Here is a 20,046-nt window from a genome sequence, read left to right on the forward strand (position 1 = left end):
TTTGAGCTTGATTTTGCAGTCCAGCTGTGAGTTGAGGAAGATTGGAAACTTAAACCTTCCCCCCTGTGAAAGTGTATATGGATTCATTTTACATTAAACATTAACTGAGAAAGAGGGACTCTTCCATTTCCCCTTAGTTACCACCAGGCTGCTGATGCCAGCACAGTCCTGCCAATTTTGGGGAAGGAGTTTTGTGTCCTTAACTGCAGAACAGCCAAACTTCAGCTGAGAGTTGGGTGGGAATGTCCTGTTAGCCTGGTGGTTTGGGTATCCTTGTACAAGGGTCGACCCTGTGAGGCTGCAGGCAGACCAGGCACTGCGTCGCCCAGCTCCGGACCAAGTCCTCTGACTGGGATGTTAGCAAACAGCAAGCCGCTGCGACCACTCCTGGCTTTTTCTGAACTGAACTCACAGCTGTCAGTGGATGATAAGCATGCTTAGGGTAAGCTTAAAGAGCCAGGACCTTCAAGACATTAACATCTCCTCAGCTTAGTCAATAAAGGTTATTATCAGTATAACTTTTGGTACCTATGTTAAGACTGTGATTCAGCTATAGACATCTATAAGGTAAATTTCTAAATCTGAATCTTGCCAGTTTAGAGTCCCTTTAGAACAATTGGAAATAAATAAGCACTTTAAAAGAGTGATTAATTTCACCCAAAACAGCCATACAAAATGGATCACATAGATTTGTGCCCAAAGTGGTTTAGAAGGACCCTTAATTGTTTATCTTATATCTATATATGATTTTTTTCCTAACTCGCTGTGCTGAACATAAATGCTTATGATAACTCTGAGGGCCATGGAGTCCTGGAGGAATTTAAGCCTGAAACGGTTGCTCAGATGGAATAGGTCTGCCTTAGCTGAAGACTTTTTCCAATGTGTGCTAGCAAAACTCCGCGTGAATATCTGTGATTGTCTATAAAGCAATGTGATTACTCAGCACAAGGCTGGATATGGACTGAAAATGCAAGATGGAATGCACATCCACAGCAAGACAGCTAGATAGCCCAAAGGTGCTTTTCCCTAGCCTTCTCATTTCAAACGTAGACTTCTTAGGGCCAGTTTCCTTAGACGTGTGCGGGGAGATGCTCACCTGCTCTGCCCAAGCTTGGAGCTGCTGGACAAGGGTCAGTTCTGGAAGCCATTTAACACCATAGCAAATTCACATTCCTCAGGCCTCTTTAGATCTCTGCTGCGGTGCCTGGAAAGCCAGTCCTTTGATCAGACTCAGGGGCTAACCTTTAACTATTCCCTCCTTCCCTTCCTCCCTCCCTTTTCCTTCCTTCCTCCTTCCCTTTTTCCTCCCTTTCTACCTTCCTCCCTTCTTCTATCCTACCTCCCTTTCTCCTCCTCTTCCCACCTGCCTGCCTCTATGTAACTCCAATAACTTAAAACAATATATTAATTACTCATAACAATTAAATAAAAAATAGTTCTGGTTCTTCCCCCTGTGCTTCTATGCAGTGTCTATGTCGTTCATCCCTACGTCCCTATGTCGTTCTGTGTGACTTCTGGTTTCCTTTAAGCCAAGCAGGACACAAAATGTCTATGCTATGTGTTTATGCAGCAACCATTACAACTATCTTTATAGGCAATTTTTAGTGAAATGAAACAAGTTTTAGTATAGTAGTTAATGAAACTACCTTAGAATAATAATTTATTAGGCAGAGGAGCACGTGAATATTATCTACTTCTAAACATTGTTACAATGAAAGGAAAAAGAGAAACTACATACCTACACTCCAGGAGGATATTTAGATGATCAATATACTAGTAGGGATGCGAATACAAATAATGTGCAGAAAAGAAAGGAGACAAAGCAAAAAAACCCCCATTGTTTGGTTGAATTGCATACAGTATTACTGCAGTGCTATTATTCTTGTTTGAAGAAAACCATATTGAGTTGGCATTTCTTCCACATTTCGTAGGATGCATGGGCTAAAGAAATGACTTTATGAGAGATCTCAACTCCTTTCACATTTTCATCAGGCTTATAAAAATTTTGGGCATAACAGCTTTGCTCAGTTCGTGTTGAATCACTGCACTGAGCCTCTGAAGCCGTAGGTGCTCTCCCTGCCTTGCCAGCAGTCCAGTGTGTGACCACTTCACTCTAGCTGTGCTGCATTTTCCCCATCTGTAGAATGGGTATAACAAAATTGCCTGCTTTTATAAAAATAATACAAATAAATAAAATTTTTAAAGCTGTCAGAAAACACTATGAAAACATTATGTATTATTTTTTGGAGTTTAAAAAAACAACCTTTCAAACTATAACAGCTAATGGAAGTAAATAATTTCTAGGAGCAAAACACATCTTAGTGAGACTGAAGAGTCAACATTTGTAGTTTTTTTGAAAGTGGATGGTGCTTGAACTTTGCCTTTTCACTTACAAAACACTTTAGCGTCATTCAGTAATTCAGGAATTGAATCAAGTACAAAGGTGTCGGAGTACAAATTTCATAGGGCAAGTCACACTAAGGTCATTACCCATACTAAAAATAATCAAATCAAAATTCTTGAAACCAAGCATTTTTCCTATGGAGAAGATAATGTACAAGGACTGATTTCTTAGTAGTAGGGGATTTTTTGGGAGGGTGTTTTTGTTTTAGTTTCCTTCCTGAAATTTGCACAGACTTAGTGAACATGAAAATTGAGCCTCAATTTTCAGCTATGGATTTCCCGCTACTGTCAGGTGGATGTATACAGAAATAAGTTGATTTGTTCTTGTAGCTCCGTTTTGCAGCCTAATCTGCAGTCCAACCCACAGCCCCAAAACAGTGTTTTCACCTTTTCTGAAAATATGCCCAAGGATAATTAACATGACAACAGTTAGCAATTACTTCACTCTTCATCCTCAAAGCGCTTATCAAATCTCTGCTGCAAGTCCACTTAGGTTTGTGACCCCTTTTTCTGTAGGCAAAATCGTTCCTCTCAATTTATTTGTGTCACAAACTGTCCTCTGAGAGCTGGGTTTGTGCTCTTAGAAAATACAAAGCATCCAGAGCGTATCAGCATATCTGGACCTTACTCGGTACCTTAGGATGCTTTTACGTATCCAAATGACCCCTGTGCAAGGCTCACCTGAATTTAAATCTCTGAGTAAATGTAGGGAGTAAAAGTGTTGCTTTGTAAATCACCACAAATTACTTGCTCATGGAGATGCACAGCTTTCTAACTTCTGTTGGCTGGAGACTGCAGTCAGAACTGACACTACTTAAGCAATTGTACTCTTGGTTAATATTTGTACTGAGCGCATCTGCCCGGCTCCCACCTGCCCCGGCGCTGAGGACCGCCTGTGTTCTGGCCATCAGACCTGGCCAAGCAAAGTGAGCCAGCTCCAACTGGAAGTTGGTGGGGTGGAGTACCTTGGAGACTGTTTAAGAGAAAATGATTCTTTAATGGGAAAAGTGTGATTTTTCCAAGTAATTTGACCCGAGTGGAAACAAAGCTTGTCAGAGACTGTATTACGTGAAAATGTTTGCAGAATGATGTCAGTGTGTTAGCACTGTTGGTAGACAGTTGGGGCTTTATTCACAAAAAGGGCACTTTTTCACTGCATGTAGCAGATTCATAAATGAGACTTTCTGTGCGCAAGTGAGCTCCATGAAAATACAGCCCTTCCGTTTTGAGGAAAACCACATTTTTTGCATCGATGGGCCAAAATGGTTTGCAGCTCTCTGAATGCAGGTTATCAAAAGGCCTTCAAAGGTTCGTACATGGACATGAGTCTGTCTAAGCAAAGGGTAGGGGAAGGAGACTGGGGCACAGGCTCAAAGCAGCTTCCCAAGCGTCAGGTGCAGCCCCCTGCTCTTGCTGTGGTGGCTCAAGTCAAAGATCCACCTATCTCTGCCTCCTCTCTCCCTGGCACTTGTTTAGGGAAATGTGTAAGAAGCCAGGAATGTATGAAGTGATCCATTCTCAGATATACTGCCGCGGCTCTGACAGTCTCCACAGCAACCACATCACACAATCCGCTCCGTAAGACAATTGGAAAAATATGGTTTGTTTGGGTGTTAACAGACCTTCCAGCTCAGTGACGTGTGCCGCTGGAGATGATAAACTCGAAGACAGTGCGGACAAGCAGTGAACGTGGGCTGAGGGAATTAGAGGCATGTTTTGCAGAACCTGGGAAACCTGGAGTCAGTCTCGAGCTCAGAGGCAGGCAGCCAGTTCTCAGTAATATTTTGGGGATGCTCAGCCACCCGTTTCCATGTGGGTGGGAGTCTATGAGTGCTAATGAAAGGAGGAGATTCACAGTGCTGGGCAAGGGGAGGCAGAGGCTACTTGGTCAGCTGTGCTGTATGAGTCGCCTTTTTCAGTGCTGCTGCTGCCCTTTGCCTCAAAACCAGCACTGAGGAGCCTCTGGAAGAATTCAACCAGGAAGGTCTTCAGTAAAGCCTTCTAATTTTCTGTAGCTGGCCTTTGCTCCTCTCTTTGGGAGCAAGGAATGAATATTGCCTGTATCATTTACAGCTTGCTGCCATCAATTTCTGTGGAATAAAATAATCCCCTTTCCCGCCTGCCCCAGCTTTTCTGAAAAGAAATGATATATAATCTGCAGGTGGTCTGTGGGATGGTCCCTTGCCGGTGATTTCATTTTCATTGTGATGCAATATATTGCTATTGTTATTTGCACATCTTCAGTAGTAACATGCTAGGGAAATGCAGATACTTTTATTAGAACAGGCTGAAGCATCTTAGCATTTGGGAATGATTTGGCTTTACAGTACTTGCTGTGCCATGGGTTCAGTGTACGCTTGTGCAAGCCCATCCATAACAGAAGGTAAAACATACATCTTCAGGATCATTTCCTATGCCCTCCCATACGGGTTCCCACACTGGACTGTTCACTAGTGTCTGAAGCCTAGTGCAGTAGTGCATGAAGTGATGTGACTAACATCTGTCATGCGTTATGCTCTGAAGGAAAGTGTGTGCAGCAGATTTAAATCCCTCCTTAGGCCTAATGCACATGTATTTCATTTAAAAGTCTGACACACACACACAAAAAAAAAAGAGGAAATAAATCAACATGGTCTTACCCTCACTGTTTAATTAGTTCTCATTGTATTCATAGCCCATTTTCACTTCATTATTCATAACTGTCAGTTCACTTTTTTTTTCCTTGTTTAATTAAAATTATTTAAGAGAAATCAGAGTTAGGCGAGGGTGCCTGACTTCCAGGCTTGGGGACCAAATTCTTTCTTTCTGCGTAGGTCAAGTACAGTATAGGCAGCTGCAGTGAAAGCTGATCTCTGCTAATCTGCCACAAGCCACGAGTAAGGGAAAAGACAAGGTAAAACTGTCGCCTCATTAATTTCTCCAGCCCGGTTTCTTCTTCCTTCCTTGGTCTGACTTGTGCCTGTTGATACCTAACTTCAGTGCCTCAAGAGTGCAGAGGTGAGCCTCGGCCCTCCAGCTACCAGCTTTCCTCAGATCTTCCTGAGAGACGGTATAAAGCAAGTCCAAAGTCAGACAGAGTCCTTCACAGCAACCTCTTGCAGAAGTCATGAGCCAACAGGCTTCTGACGAAAGCCAAATCTCTGTATTTGTATCTCTGTGCCTGTTGACCTGTGGTACAGCAGTTGTAAAGGTTGGAAGTCTTCTTCCCTGGAAAGAGGACCCTGAAGATGGCAGTCGTGATTGCTTATTAGCCCCAGGAGCTAGCTCTGCTTCACTTGTTTGCTTTGCTTGTCAGGCATTTTTGGGAGACCATGTTAACAATAGCCAGATGAGACTTCTGTCTGTTTCATTAGAAGCAGCCGGGGCAGATGCCAGGCTCACGCCGTGCCACGGGGACCCTCGGCCTCGGAGCTCAGGTGGCGGCAGATAAAGTGACCAAAGGGGACAGCCAGTGATAGGGCTGTGGGACAATGATGGCACCTCCTTGGGTTGGGGCATCTTTCGTTCACGCTGGGGCACTGGAAGGTGTTTCCAGACAACACAGCCTGCAAAGTGCTTTTAGTCTTTAATGATGAGACGAGAAGCTCTAGCTGCAGGCAGCCAGGGAGAGAAAGGCCAGCCTAGCTCCTCGGGGTGCCCTCTGGAGAAGTGGAACCCAAACGGTTCTCCCCCTTTTCCATGTTCTCCATCTCGGCAGAGGAACAATAACAACAGGGTTTGCTGGGGGTGGGCGGGGGGGTAAGGGCAAGGCTGTATGTGGGTCCTGGGAGGGGAACAGCAGGAGAAAACAAGAGTGCAAAATCCCACGTGTGAGAGGTACAACCGTTGCGTTGCACACAACTCACTTGGTCCTCCCAGGGAGCAGCTCACTCCGGTTTGCTGCTCATTTCCAGGTATGCTTAACTGACCACCAAAATTGCCTATGCTGTACCACATTTCTCTGTGGTATTATTGCAGCAGCCGAGGAAAACATTTAATCTCAACATCTGGTGGAAACCATCCTTAGTGAGGAATCTTTAGCTGTTTTCATTTTCTCCTTCCTAAACTCTGAATGTGCCTGTTCAGGTAATGCTGTCAAAGATTTTATTGAGGGATAAGGGGTGCAGGGGTTTACCGACAGAGGAAGAGCTTGGAGGACTCGAGGGTGACCAGGATTTAGATATTTTCTTTTGATTTTGATTGCCCTGATACTAACGAGACTCTAGAGTAAGCATATTGAAACTGTAATCATTGTAAAGAGCTAAACTGGGGCATTACTCGGCTTGTGGATTTTACAGTGAACGCTCGTTTTTGTGCCTTCTGCACTGGCATAATTGGGCCACTGTTCAGGTGCATATTGCTCTTCAGGAAGGACACATAAGCATGTGTTTAAGACCTATGAAATCACAAGCCTTTTTTGCCTTTCCTAAATCAACAGGACTTAAGCATGTGCTTAAAGTGTTTTTTCCGAACTGGAGCCTTAAAGAGCTGAGTTAGCTTATCCACCTTCCTCTTTAAAAGATGGATGTGGAAAATTTCCCAGATTATACATCTGCTCTTCCAATTTACATCGCAGAGGGTAAGGCTGAGTACAGAGGGAGCAGAAAAGGGGAAAGAAAAGTAAAAACAATCCTGAGCTGGCAGCCTGGCAAAAAAGAAACCAAAACAGCTGCCTGCCAGATTCGGAGGGCTGCGCGCTGTGCGCACCACGGCGGGGCCATCTGCACGCCAGGCTTGCACCAGGTGCTGTATTTGGAATAGAAGGAGATGGCAAGTCTGTCAAGAGAAAGCAAACCTGCTTACGGTCAAGAGGTGTCTTATTTTGCAGTCTCCTCTTGCTATTTCATCTCCATCTGATACGTTCCTTGCTTCTTTCCTGCAAACTGTTGCAGTGGTACCAGTCGAGGAGAGGAATGATGGGTTTAGGGATGCTTCTGCCTTGGGTTTGCTTTTTCTTCCCAGCACTGTGGGTGGAAACACAAAGGGAACTCCTGCCATTTGAAGATGTGCCGTTGGGGGTGCCCCACAGATGACAAAGGGTTATTCTGCGACAAAGCCAGCCTTTTTTGGAGGTGTGACACTTCCCAGGGGTGGTAGTGCAGTTGAGGCGCAAAGACAGGCAGCTCGGTGCCCACGGATGCGTGTGCTGCCCACGGCCTGCACTTCGGTCCCCCTGCACAGTGGGTTTGAATTAGTTGCATCCACGGGCGAGGTGAGCCCATCTCCCCGCGCCGGTAGGGAAGTCGTGTTTGCTCCAGCAGTCACACCACTGTGTGGGTCACCAGTGAGGCTGGCTCAAGCCTTTAGTGAACAAGACACTAGAGACACAGCCTGTGATCCTCCAGCTTTCACCAGCATGTGCTTCTCATCCCTGACAGTTCCAATGAAAGTTTTTTGGTTTACTTTCACTGTATTTCCACCCCCATTTCTGACAGTTTTCTTTCATTGCAGTGAGGATTTCGTTGGTCTTTCACTGAGGCTATGATAAAATAAAGCAGTGGTGTGAGCTCTTGCTGCAATAGCAATATGCTGTAGTCAGAATTCATTGCAGGCCTAATTGCGTGAAATTTAGTGGTATGTGCGGGGTTGACACTCTGAGGACTCCTCTGCCCTTAAACCTGGGGAATTTATGAGCCTTATCTTGGCTGCTAGACCATCCTTCTCTTCCTTTACTTGTTCCTTACTTCCTCTCTTATAGTTTTAAAACTTTATCTGGACGTAGGCTGTTCTTTACATCACATACTCTCTCTTTGATTTCAAAGATGGAAGGGAAGTTATATAAAAATAGGCTCCATCATAGACAGCGTTCTGGTAATTAGGCACGGAGCTAGACCTCGTAAGTACATCTGTGGCTCTGAGGGAGGTCAGCGTGGTTTAACTTTTGAGGAAGAGAAGAAAATCAAACTGTTTCACCATTTGCCTGGTGAGAGTCAGAGATCCCTTTGTATGAATTTCTTCATGTTGGTGTGTGGCTTTGGCTTTTTTATTCAGCTTTCCATTTGCTTTGACAACATAGTAGGTGAAAAATGAACTCCACGTACGAGCACTTGGTGCTGATGGGGCTGGGCGGCCAGCTGGCGTGCTGTGGCTGCACTGCACAGTTCCCAAAGAGTGACCGGAGCAGGGCTCTGAAGACACTTGTCTGTTTGAAGCTGGGATGAAACAGCCAAACTGATTGATCTCTTATTAAATACCAACTAAACAATAATCTTTAATTGCTCTTTTTTAATCAAGCTGGTGCTCTGGTGCTGACTTTCTTCTCAGTGAGGTATAAACCACTGAAATCCGTGGATGTATTTCTCCGTTCTTTGCATCTGCAGTAGCAATGGGCTGCAGAGGATACAGCAATTTCAGATGATAGCACTTTGTACCCAGCATGGGTCACTTGGGAGGGTGCTGCTTGGGGACAATCTGCAACGTTACCCCACAGGGAAAATCAACTCATCCCCGTGCCTCCGTTTCCTTTGCAATCAAAGACTGAAAAGCTCCAAAAAGAGACATAGATTATTATTACTTTGCACATGGCACAAGCAGTGAAGAATCAGTCTCAGGGAAAACAGCAGAGGTGAGAGGAACATGTGGCTATCTGTATGTCATTAGCAATCCCCAGAGCCTCTTGTCCTCCCAAAGCTCATAAACAGTGATATGAACATTTTAAAAGTAGCTTTTTTAAAAAACGTAAAAGGCTACTTTAATTAAATGAACATATCTTTTCTCTTAGATCATAAACTTGGATCCCAATAGCTATGTTGGGAATTCAGAAGCATTTAAAATAATTAAAAAAAAAAAAAAACAGTGATGTTCTTTTATAGTTGGCAATTTTTCAGGCTTCATATATTAAACCAGTATTTCCTTTTGTTAAAAGCAAGCTGAAAAGCTTTTGTAATAAGATATTAAAAATTGTTTAGCATCCTGGATCATTAATAGAAATGCTTGAATGTAGACTTTCAGACTTAAAAAGGATGATGAAAATCTATATATAAAATTGATTCCTTTATCTGCCTCTTTTTTGTTTGACAGAACAGGATCTTACAAAAATAAAAGCATTGTGTGCCAAAGCGGGACTTTCATTCTGAGTAATAAATAGAACCAATAATCTTACTTTTAAATTGTTTAATCTACTGCCATCCCCAGTGTACAGGAGACAAGAGCTTGGCTTGTGGTTTGGGCTCAGCCTGGATGACACGGTGGCTTGCAACGGGCGAGGGAGAGCAGAGCAGTTATCTGTGGCCATGGGACAGCAGTCACGGGTTTGCAGACCCCGGTCCCTGCCGTGGTGCTCTCTTGGGGCACTCTCACAGGGCAGGCCTTGCCTGGGATGCACAGGGTATGGCATCAGCTTGGAAAACCATCTCGAAAAACAGAGAAATTCCAGTTTCTCACCACCCCGTAGCTACTTTTCTGCCAGACCTAGAAAATCTGCTGCTGCCAATCCCTTAAAAATAGCGATGGTCAGAAGATATTTGTTTCTTTGTCTCCCACTGGGACAATATGTAGCCCTCTCTGTCCTTCAGGATCGCTGAGTAACAAGAGACACAGGGAAGACAAAGGACTGTTATCTGCATTGGCATTCCTATTTTTTACTAGTTTTAAGTTGTCAAACTACAGCATTTGTTGTGAGGACCTGTGAAGTATGTGTGGACACTGAATACAACATTTTTATGTCCTTCTTTAACCAATGAGCCTTCTGGTCTTTGCAACATACAGACATGAACGTGAAATTAAAAATGCTGAAAACACTGTTGATATTTCTCAGGTGACCAGTAAAAGTAAGACCCTTGTCAAGGTAGGTTTTATTTCCAGGTAAATTTTGGCTGAGCACTCTTCTCGTGTTCGGGATGCTCTCAACTACGTGTGGAAGTTGAGCTGACTCACTTATCATTGTTTTAATGCCTGCCTTGGCCTGACAAAATTTTCTAATTATGTAGCTCAACTTTAATGGCTTGTTTAATACTGACTGTTAAGAGAGGCAGAGACTTCTGGCCACAAACACCAAGAAATTAAAATCAGTGCTGGACTGTCCTGGATCTTGTCTCCCAGGCCAGAGAGCATTCCACTACAGTGCCTTCCCCATCTGGTACCTCCCTTCCTTCATCGAGAGAGGTTTACATGAAGTATGATGCCTGGGACCTCTTTGAACCTTGAAGATCAGCTTCATGGGAATTCATGCCTCTCTGCTGCTGGAAATCTGCTGATCAGGGCTCATAACTTTGTAGTCGTCTTCTGTCATCAATGCTTTTCAGTTGTTGCCCATCTCACACCCACTGTAGTGGCTCAGTTTAATAGAGCACTGACACTGCCTAGATGGAAATACAGCTGCGTTACGTGTTTGCTGAATGGCTCTGAAGGAACTCATTTATAAAAGTCAGCATGTTGGTAAATGGTAGCTAGTTCATGAACAACAACAAAAAGAAGTTGGGTCTACAAGTCACTGCAAATTATTTACGGTGTCCAGATTCATTTGCAGCAATGAGTTTGGGTGCAAGAAAATCTTGAGCTTTGGCCAGAAATCCCTTCTTTTGTTGTTAGCATTTACATCTGCTGCTGCTTTCTTCTAGTGCTATGTAGATCTCTTTAATCCCTAGAATGTGTTCCCAATTTGATTGTATTTACATATATGTCTATATCTTCACTGAAAACACCAGCCCTATTCTTCATCACATTTCCATGCTGTGCTAAGGTTTGGTTTGGATAATGTCACTTTTCTTGTGCCTGGAGTATTTGGCTTCCTGTGAGCTTTTGGAATTTGACTTCTTCCTTTATATAGCCAGAGGTTTTTTCTTTCTCTTTTTTTTTTTTCTTTTTTTTTTTTTTCTTTGTAGTTCTCTTTTCAGTTTACTAAGGGAACCAAGGATGTGTACTGCATACCCTCTGGCCTGCCACAGTTAATTTAGATGAAGGCTCAGTATGAAAAATATACATGAGAATTTTCATTGTGTTTGAAGTGAGTGCAAGCCATGCTCCATGGCTGAGGGTCCTGCTGGAACCATCGTGGAGATACAGGAAGTGGCAATGAGTCATGTCTGAAGCAAATTCAATTGAACCAAACAAAATAAAACCAAAAGAAACCAAAAAACTGTTATATCTGAGCTAATAGATTTTAGTGTTTGGCTTCTGTAATCAGAGCTAATGTTGCCTCATGCAGACTCCTGGCCAACGCAATCCCTAAAGTAAGTGCTGCTGGTTGCGAGCTTGCGCTCGAGAAATGTGATGATTCACTGTCCCCCAAGGATAGCCTGTGCCTCATTAAGAGATAAAATCCAGAAGCCTAGCACTCATGTTAAATACTAAGCCGTGCGCTGATATCTGACACGGTCAGAGCAACAAAGTCTCTCCCACGGGCCTCGGAGCCAGCAGCCCCCATGTGTGCTAGCAACCCCCGAAAGGCAGAGATGCCCACTGCGTGCCACCACCCGCCTCTTCCTGGCTCTTGTGCGGAAAAGGAGCCGACATCAGCCAAGCGCCCGTGTGAGCCAAGGGCGTGCAGCAGTGGCACAGGGAACTGCTCCGAATCCAGCCCCAACATGAGAAGTTTGGGTTGAGAAGAGGTTGGTTCCCATGGTCCCCCTGGTTGACCCCCCAGGCGTTTGCTCCTAGTTTCTCGGATAAGGAAGGGCCTCAAAGGTGCTGTTGTGTCCCACACCAAACCTTTACATCGTGGCAAGGTTTTTTACACATCATAAGCTGCACACTCATACCCCTGGGAGGGGGTTTTCTAAGGGCTTGAAGCCTCCACAGAGGCCAGTGCTCACAACTTTTTAGAAGTCAAAGGTATATCATGACAATCACAAGAGCAAAATGTTTCTTAATATGTATTTTTTCCTGTTGGTACAGAAAATGCAAAACATTTTTGTCCTTATATTCTTAAAATTATACACTTAAAATAAATCTGTTTCCAGAAAAGATACCCAACTCATCACTCCGGGAAAATACCAACTAGACACGGCTGGTAGTGGAAAAAAACCAACAAACCAAACACCAAGCCAGTTCTGTGAAAAACTACTAACCCAAGGTTCATGGAGCACACAGATGTGACTTCATCCAGCTGATGGGATTTTTCCCATGTTTTACCACCCAGCTTATGAGGGAAAAGTAAATTAATTTTAAAAAGATATTATCAACATCTTTCACATTAAAAATCAACATATTATACTGCATCTCATTCCCTTGAAGTTTAAGTAGAAACTCACAGTTCTCCCAATTCAAAAGAAGTCATCCTGCTTCTCTGGTTGAACAGATCTGTTGCATTAATTTACCCAGAACATCCACTTGATTTAGTTGAAATAACACTTATAAAGTAATAAATGTTTAGTTTAAGAGGAGGTTAATGAGCAAAGTTTATTACTTACTGGAAAATCATTGAAATTGAAAGCCACATATATTTACATAAAGTATGCAGCATCTGAAATAAATCCAAAGAATTTTGTTATTAATTTCCTGTGTTGTTTACATGTGTTAGAGCTATGTTTATTCCAGAAGAATCACTCACCAGGAGTGATAGAAATCAAAGTGAAAACTGGTTTATTTTTCTCAGTAACTTATTAATAACAGCATCAGGTTTTAGTGTTAGATAGATGATATGCAACAGACATTTTTCTTCAAATATATACACAACAAGTGAGAAAATTAAGCAAAGGACTGTGCAGTCAAGTGAGTTTTTTATTAAATGAAACAAAATAAAACTCAATACCATTTTTGCAATCTTCTCATTTTTTTCTATTAATTCCAAAATATATTGAATAAGTTGCAACAGATTTTACAGTGCAATATTTAGTGTATGTTTTAATAACCAAATATTTACACAATGAATTGCTAATCAAGATCATAAAAACATCAAGGGTTTCATTATGTTTTCACACAAACTTATAATTAAAAAAATAAATCTAAAGTTGCCTCAGCAAATCAAAGACAATAGAGTTTATAAAGTCTCCTTTTAAAGCTGGAAGGGAACACGTATCACATTTTTATGGCAAGTTACTATATGTTAAAGCAATTTCTCATTTTTCACATTTGGTATGAAAATTATCCCACGTGTTTCTTAACCTCAGACCATCTCCTCTTAGTTTTGGCACAACTGTAGAAAGCAGCTGGCTTTTTCTAAACCAGCCATGAAGGAAATTATTCATGTTGTTTCCTTAGCTCCCAGTACTGACTCCTCAGTCCTTAGGGCTGCAGAATCCTCCTTGAAGTAAATGAGCGCTTAGCTATGGAGTAGGTACACAGCTCAGGGCTCATTCAACCCGCTTGTGGACCTGGAAAAAAAAAAAAAAAAAAAAGGATGAGGATAAGGATGAGGATAAGGATAAGGATAAGGATAAGGATAAGGATAAGGATAAGGATAAGGATAAGGATAAGGATAAGGATAAGGATAAGGATAAGGATAAGGATAACTCTTGCCTTTCCAAGAGGCGTATTTTTGCCCTGGAGCCAGTTCTCATTTGTTTTAGTGAAGACAAAGGTGACCAGGATTGAGTCTTTCAAGAGTCTTCTCCTAATGCCAGATAAGTAGGTTATATTTCTGGTTTACTGTGCAATATGTGGAATCACTCCTTTCTTTATCATCTGCCAAATGTTTCTGGGTTTGGAGTTTGTCTTGCAACAGCTGAGATACTCTAGCAATTTAAGGATGCAGTCCTCACACCGCCAGTGTACGTGCAAGCAACCCCTCTGCTACCAAGGGACTGCCCAAGTGCTCCGGACTCTGCACACGCAAGTGAAGGGTGGAGGGGTGACGAACCACCCCCTCCGGAGGGCTTGTGAGCATGGCACTTTGCTCCCAGTGAGAAATACGGATTTTAATCCTGCCTGGGGTGCACACATCAGAGCAACCTTCGCACCAGAGGCGCGGGTGCTCCAGATCCCTGCTGTGTGTGCCTCCTTGGAGCGGTCTCTGCGGTACTCTTCCGCAAGGGGAACAGACTTCTAGTTTTCAGCCCTATTGCCCTCCGAATCCAACTCTGCTGTGGGAGGTTTTAACACTTACTTAATGAGGACTATGTGTGAGCATACATATGGATGTGTGTATATCCGTCTACACATACACACAATATAAATTAACTAAACATGTTACTAGGATACATCAGGAAAACCACATCCAAACAGAGAGTCCAATATGGAAAAAGCTATTAAAAGATCCCAGCTTTTGAGCTTGTTGTGTACAGGAATAAATATGATTACAGGATACCAATCTTACATTTTGTGCTTTTCCTGCTGGCATTTATAAGAGGTGCTGTCCTTCCAGGTGTAAAGGGAAGATTGCAAACAGTAAAGCAAATCTGGTCTTCACAAATAATGTGATGCTCATAATTAAATTGTCCACCTCAGGAAAACTTGGGGATGAGCTTCATAGTTAAAATGGCGTTTGGGAATTGGTACCAGCTTTTGTTTAAACAAAAGGTCCAAGAGCCCTGCACTAAGAGCTCTTAAGAGAAATGCAGTCAAGAAGGATCTTTGTGCTCCAGGTGCCCAGAGGATCAGAGTACCCTCACATGAATGTAAGTTTATTACTGAAAGACAAAGACAAGCATGAACTTTACAATTTCCTTTTCATCACAACCTTCTTTTAGGATGCCTAATTAGCCTAAAGAATTTTCTTCCTTCATCTGAAATGCAAAGACACATAGTCAGAGGACACAAGAACTGCAGGCTCAGTGCCGGTGTGCACCATCCTGAGGCAGCCCTCAGGCTTGCAGGAAGGAGGAGAGCCTGGAGATGCCCTTGCAGCCCTAAAGTGACGATGGCCCTGGTTTGCCAGGGCTCTGCCACAGTCCTTAAGTAGCTCACGATGGACCAGGATATGGCAAATTAGCCAGCTGGCTACTACTCCTTGGTGAGTCAAGGGACTGAACCAGATATGCTTTCCCTGTCACAGTTACCTGTGATTTAGGTCTTGTGATGCTCTATGTAGCAATGGTCTGGTTTTTGAACACCCTGCTGCCTCCTGCACTACTTCCCCTGAGCTCTGCACCCTACACACAATACTGTAAAGACAGAGAAATAGCCAAGGTACCAAAGCTCAGCTCTGCGAGTCAGGCTTGGATAGGGAGAACAGAAATCGGGGCAGTTAAAATAAAAAAAAAAATTTAGAAAAAAAAAAAAGAAAGTGTCTCCCAGGTAGACCCTTAGAAGGATGCGATATAGCCCTGTAGCTCCCCTGGGAGCAGTGTCTGGTCCATCTCACATGCTTCAGATGACATGATGGTATAGGAGTTGACATTTCCACCATGCTCAGGCTGGTAATGTGCAACTTCTCTGGGCAAAGCCAAATGTCCCAGCCACAGATGCTTTCTGAAGTGTCAGGGCATGTAATGAAATGCTAATTTAAATGGCAGTAGTCATGTGACTAAAAGGCTGAGATTTTTTTCTAGTGATGATTTTCCAAACTGGAATTCCTCTTGGAACTGCCTTTGAAGTCAGTAAAGAACCTCCCATTGGGTTTAATGCAAACAGAATCAGCCCTCACTGGAGATTTTAGTAGAGCAGAGAAAAACATTTTTCCTGTTAAAAGATTTTCCTATTAGTACAGACACATAAAAGCCTTCTCAAAGCTATAATGTTAAGTATTTTATTGTCCTGCCAAACCTCATCAGTTCTCATTGTTTAGCAAAAATGGCACAGACATTCAGAGTTGCTAGCTATGGCATTTTCTGCATATTAAGATCAATAATATGCTTTACAAGGAATAAAGGGTTGTCTAATGAGAAAAGTCTTTCAAAAGTCAAGACAATTCCAACTGTTACGAATGATTACAAATTATGTGGTTAATTTTATGGGGTTGGAGTAGGGGAAGATTAAAACCTTGGGCACATGAACCGTACTTTTACACTTCCTTTCTTCACCAGCAATTGTACCTCCCCAAAACCTCCCCTGCTGATCACCTGTGTGAATTCTAGGAAACGTTAGTTTGGCTGCCAGCATAAGGAGCTAAATTTTCTATTTCAGCACCATCCCTGGGCTCTTAAAATATTTATGGGAATAAATTTCTTTGACAGGCTGTACTAACATACACAGAAGGAAGACTTGGTTCAGATCTCTCAAAAGTTGTGCTTTTTGGACCCTGTGCTCTACTCCTTATTCAAACAGCCTCAGTGACTAATAGGTGCATGGGTTTGGGCCTCTGAGTTCTTTGACATTAAGCAATGCAGATGCACATTCAAAGGCCCCCTCACCTGTACTGAGTTTGGCCTGGCTCCACAAAGGCCGTGTGTGAGGTCAGGCTGAACTTCCAGGACTCAATTTTTCAGATGTTAAGGGCAACACGAACTCTGAACGAGGAATCTGTGGAGGGAGAGCAGCCACAGCGAGGGGATGGCAGCATCGGTGGATGGTGGAGGAGGTGGCTGCACGCAGCCTGTAGGTATTTGTCCTCAAGAAGGATAGGCATCCAGAGTGTGTGTACTCCCCGGGGGCTCCAGCTGCGGTTAGCCCGTTCCAGCGATGCCCCACATAAGTGGCATCCTGCGATGGTGCCTTTGAGGAGATGTGTTTCCTGCTTTCCAGCTACACGGGCACAGCTACTTGCTGTCCTTACCCATTATCTAGAAGTCCATCACTACTTTATGCAGCCTAAACAGGGCAGTCCAGTTTGGACCTTTTCCAAAGCCTCTCCACTGACTACTTCAGGACAGATTGACATATCAGATGCTTAAAAAAACTCCCACCCTTTTTTCCAAGGGAACAAAATCTCCTGCAAGCAGCTCAGCACTACCTAGGTTTGTCAGGGACCTGGTTGCCCAGCTTAATGGCTTATAGTCCTTTCCTGAATTGTGGTGGTGGAAAATAAATCTTTTCAATCAGAAACTGAAATGTTATTTTTTTTTTTATAGAAATGACGCTCTGGAGACCTCATTCACTTCCATAGGAAGGTTAAACTTTTACTTCCCACCCTCTGTAAAAGTATACTTGTGGCTGGGTAGAAGCTGTGCTGGTGTTGGCACAGAAGAAGGGAGAAGAGAAGAGGGACCAAATCATTGATTGTGCCATGCAGATTAACGCAGCTTCAAAGGAAAGAAGACTATTTCTTCTCCCTGTCCTTTGGACGCCTGATATAATGTAAACTATATACCACAGTGATGGGACATGTGGTTGTGAATTCCCTAAAGCAGAGAGATGAAGAAGATGGACATTGCTAGCTCGCTCAACTCCTGCATGACTAACAACCTACTCTGCAAAATGGGGCTGACTGCACTGTCTCACTGATGGCATTTCCCCACTGTGCCCCGGTGCCACCATGTTTTGTGCAGACCCCGTTGGTGCGAGCATGTGTTACATGTGCTCTGCCAGAGCCGGCTCCTCCAGGGACGAGGAATGCTTTGTCTGTGAATCTGGATGGGATTAGGTGTGAGATACGCACTCAGCCCTGTCAAGACCAAAAGGCTCCGGTGCATGTGCAGAGCAGAACTTCAGGCATCTCAGAGACTTCCCTGGTGCCAGGGGAGTTACTCAGTAAAGGCATGATGATATGAAAAAAGATAGTTTGCATATAAGCACCAGATTTCTGCCTAATCCCCGGTGTTGGTATGTTTGTGAGCTGGACTTGTGTCCCAGTTAAGTAATAGGAGCTTCCTAGGTGCAGACAGTATGAAGTATTGCAGTGACTCTTTCTAAACGCTGTGCCTTGGAATCTCTGCAAAGATGTGAAGTTTTTCTCTAGATTTGTTACAGCAATGAGACATGAGTACACATATAAATACGTAGCATTTATTGTAGTATACTGCAGTGTGTTAATTGATGCACACAAACATACCGCTCTTTTTTATAACCTCTCAAAATAACATAGTATGAATGAATGAAAAATTTTCAAAAAAACTATAGAAACAAATCTTCATTAAAATGTGCTCCAAATCCCAGGTTCCCTCCTAAATCAGAACTTTATTTATTAACTAAAACATTTATAAGACTGTTTTCTTGAATACTTACGCAGAACCAAATGGTCTTAATTTCATTTCCAATGTCCTCTCCACTCCCCACCAGTCCAGAGGCTTAAAATCCTCCTCAATTTCCCATCACAACCCATCTTGGATCCCGCTGTGCCTCCAGACCCTGGCAGATCACAGTGGGGAGCCACACGCAGTCCCTAAGCGAGGGTAAAGGGACATCCATCAAGCACTTGGACTTGAGGTGGAGACAGTTGCTGTGTTTGGCTGAGCCAGGAATTGGCTGGTAGGGTAGATGCGAAGCAGGTGAGATATTGATTGCGACGGCTGAGTTTGACCGTGGGTGTTGGATTGATGCCCAGTTTGTACAGCGAAGTGGCAGAAGATGAGTTAAATCTGCAGAGACCCAAAAAGATAATTAAAAACACCCCTGGATGACAATGGCTATTAACTTGTCACAAGTTGCTGCATCCCACGGAGGAAGAAAGGAAACAAGCAGCTCCTTGGTCTTACTTTAAGAAGCTGTATGCCTGTTGTATATATGCACAGCCCATCTCTACAGGTCTATAGGTCCCTGCTGCTTCTTCACGGTCCTGTGAGGGTGCTGGGGGGCTAGGTCTGGTAGGGCAGAAAAACACCAGGAAACACATTTTGACAGAAAAGGTTTTTCAAGCCTCCCATGTGCACTCCACATTGCCTATCACGTGCCCTTTGATGTTGGGTTTGGTTCATAGGAAGGCGTGAGACCGGATCCTCACCCCAAGAGGGACGGTGCCAGCCCCGTGCACCAAGCCATGCCTATGGCTAGCACCATCCATCCCAGGGTGAGGAGCCAGCCCCGTTCCAGCACCACTCCTGCACTCGAAGCGCACAAGGTGTTTCTTCCCTTTCCCCTCCCCTTTTTTTTCCCCTTTTTTCCTTTTCCCCTTTTTTCCTTTTCCCCTTTTTTCCTTACCCTTTTTCTCACTTTCTTTTTGTTGTTGTTGTTGCTGTTGTTGTTGTTTTCTTTTTTCTTTCTTTTTTCTTTTTTCTTTTTTTTCTTTCTTCTTTCTTCTTTTTTTCTTCTTTTCTTTGTTTTTTTTCCTTCTTTTTTCTTCTTTCAACTTTTTTCCCACTAATAACTAAGAAAGAGTTTTCTGTGCTCCTCGCTGCAAATGCAGTTGTTTCCTCCCCGACTGAAGCACGGTCTGAAATTCCTACTCTACCGGGAGGCGCAGCCCCGGGCCTACCCCGGGCGCTGCCCCGCCGAGGGGCCGGCAGCCGTGCCCCGCGGGGAGCCGGCTGGGCGGCCGGCCTGGCCGCATACCTGCCCTGAAAGGCAATCCCCACCTCCCCCGCGGGAAGGAAGAGCTCCCTAAACCCCCGACCCACGGCTGGGAGCTTGCAGCTCCCCGGCTTCGGGGGCTCGGCAGCTCCCTCTGCCTTGCTCTGTGCCCGCTCTCGGCTCTTCGTGCAAGAAACCGATGGCAAAATATCAACCATAACCTAAACCGGGGGGAGGGGGGTCTTTCTCTTTTCTTTTCTTTTTCTTTTCTTTTCTCGTCTTTTCTTTTTCTTTTATTTTCTTTCTTTTCTCTTTTCTTTTTCTTTTATTTTCTTTCTTTTCTCTTTTCTTCTTCTTTTCTTTTCTTTCTTTTCTTTTCTTCTTCTTTTCTTTTCTTTCTTTTCTTTTTCTTTTCTTTTCTCCTTTTCTTTTCTTTCTTTTCTTTTATTTTCTTTCTTTTCTTTTCTCCTTTTCTTTTCTTTTCTTTCTTCTTCTTTTCTTTTTTCTTTCTTTTTCTTTTCTTTT

At 43.5% G+C, this 20,046-nt stretch overlaps 1 long non-coding RNA gene across 1 annotated transcript; it reads right to left on the minus strand.

Annotated features, from left to right (window-relative positions):
• Nucleotides 1-12,704: 12,704 nt before the first annotated feature.
• LOC142601740 (uncharacterized) lies at nt 12,705-19,180 on the minus strand. The gene is made up of 2 exons (XR_012835325.1): nt 18,301-19,180; nt 12,705-13,634 (listed from the first exon to the last, which is right to left on the minus strand). It is a non-coding gene; the product is annotated as an uncharacterized LOC142601740 (long non-coding RNA).
• Between the last annotated feature and the right edge of the window lie 866 nt (nt 19,181-20,046).

This window comes from Balearica regulorum, chromosome 4, assembly GCF_011004875.1.
Source record: "Balearica regulorum gibbericeps isolate bBalReg1 chromosome 4, bBalReg1.pri, whole genome shotgun sequence".
NCBI lineage: Eukaryota > Metazoa > Chordata > Aves > Gruiformes > Gruidae > Balearica > Balearica regulorum.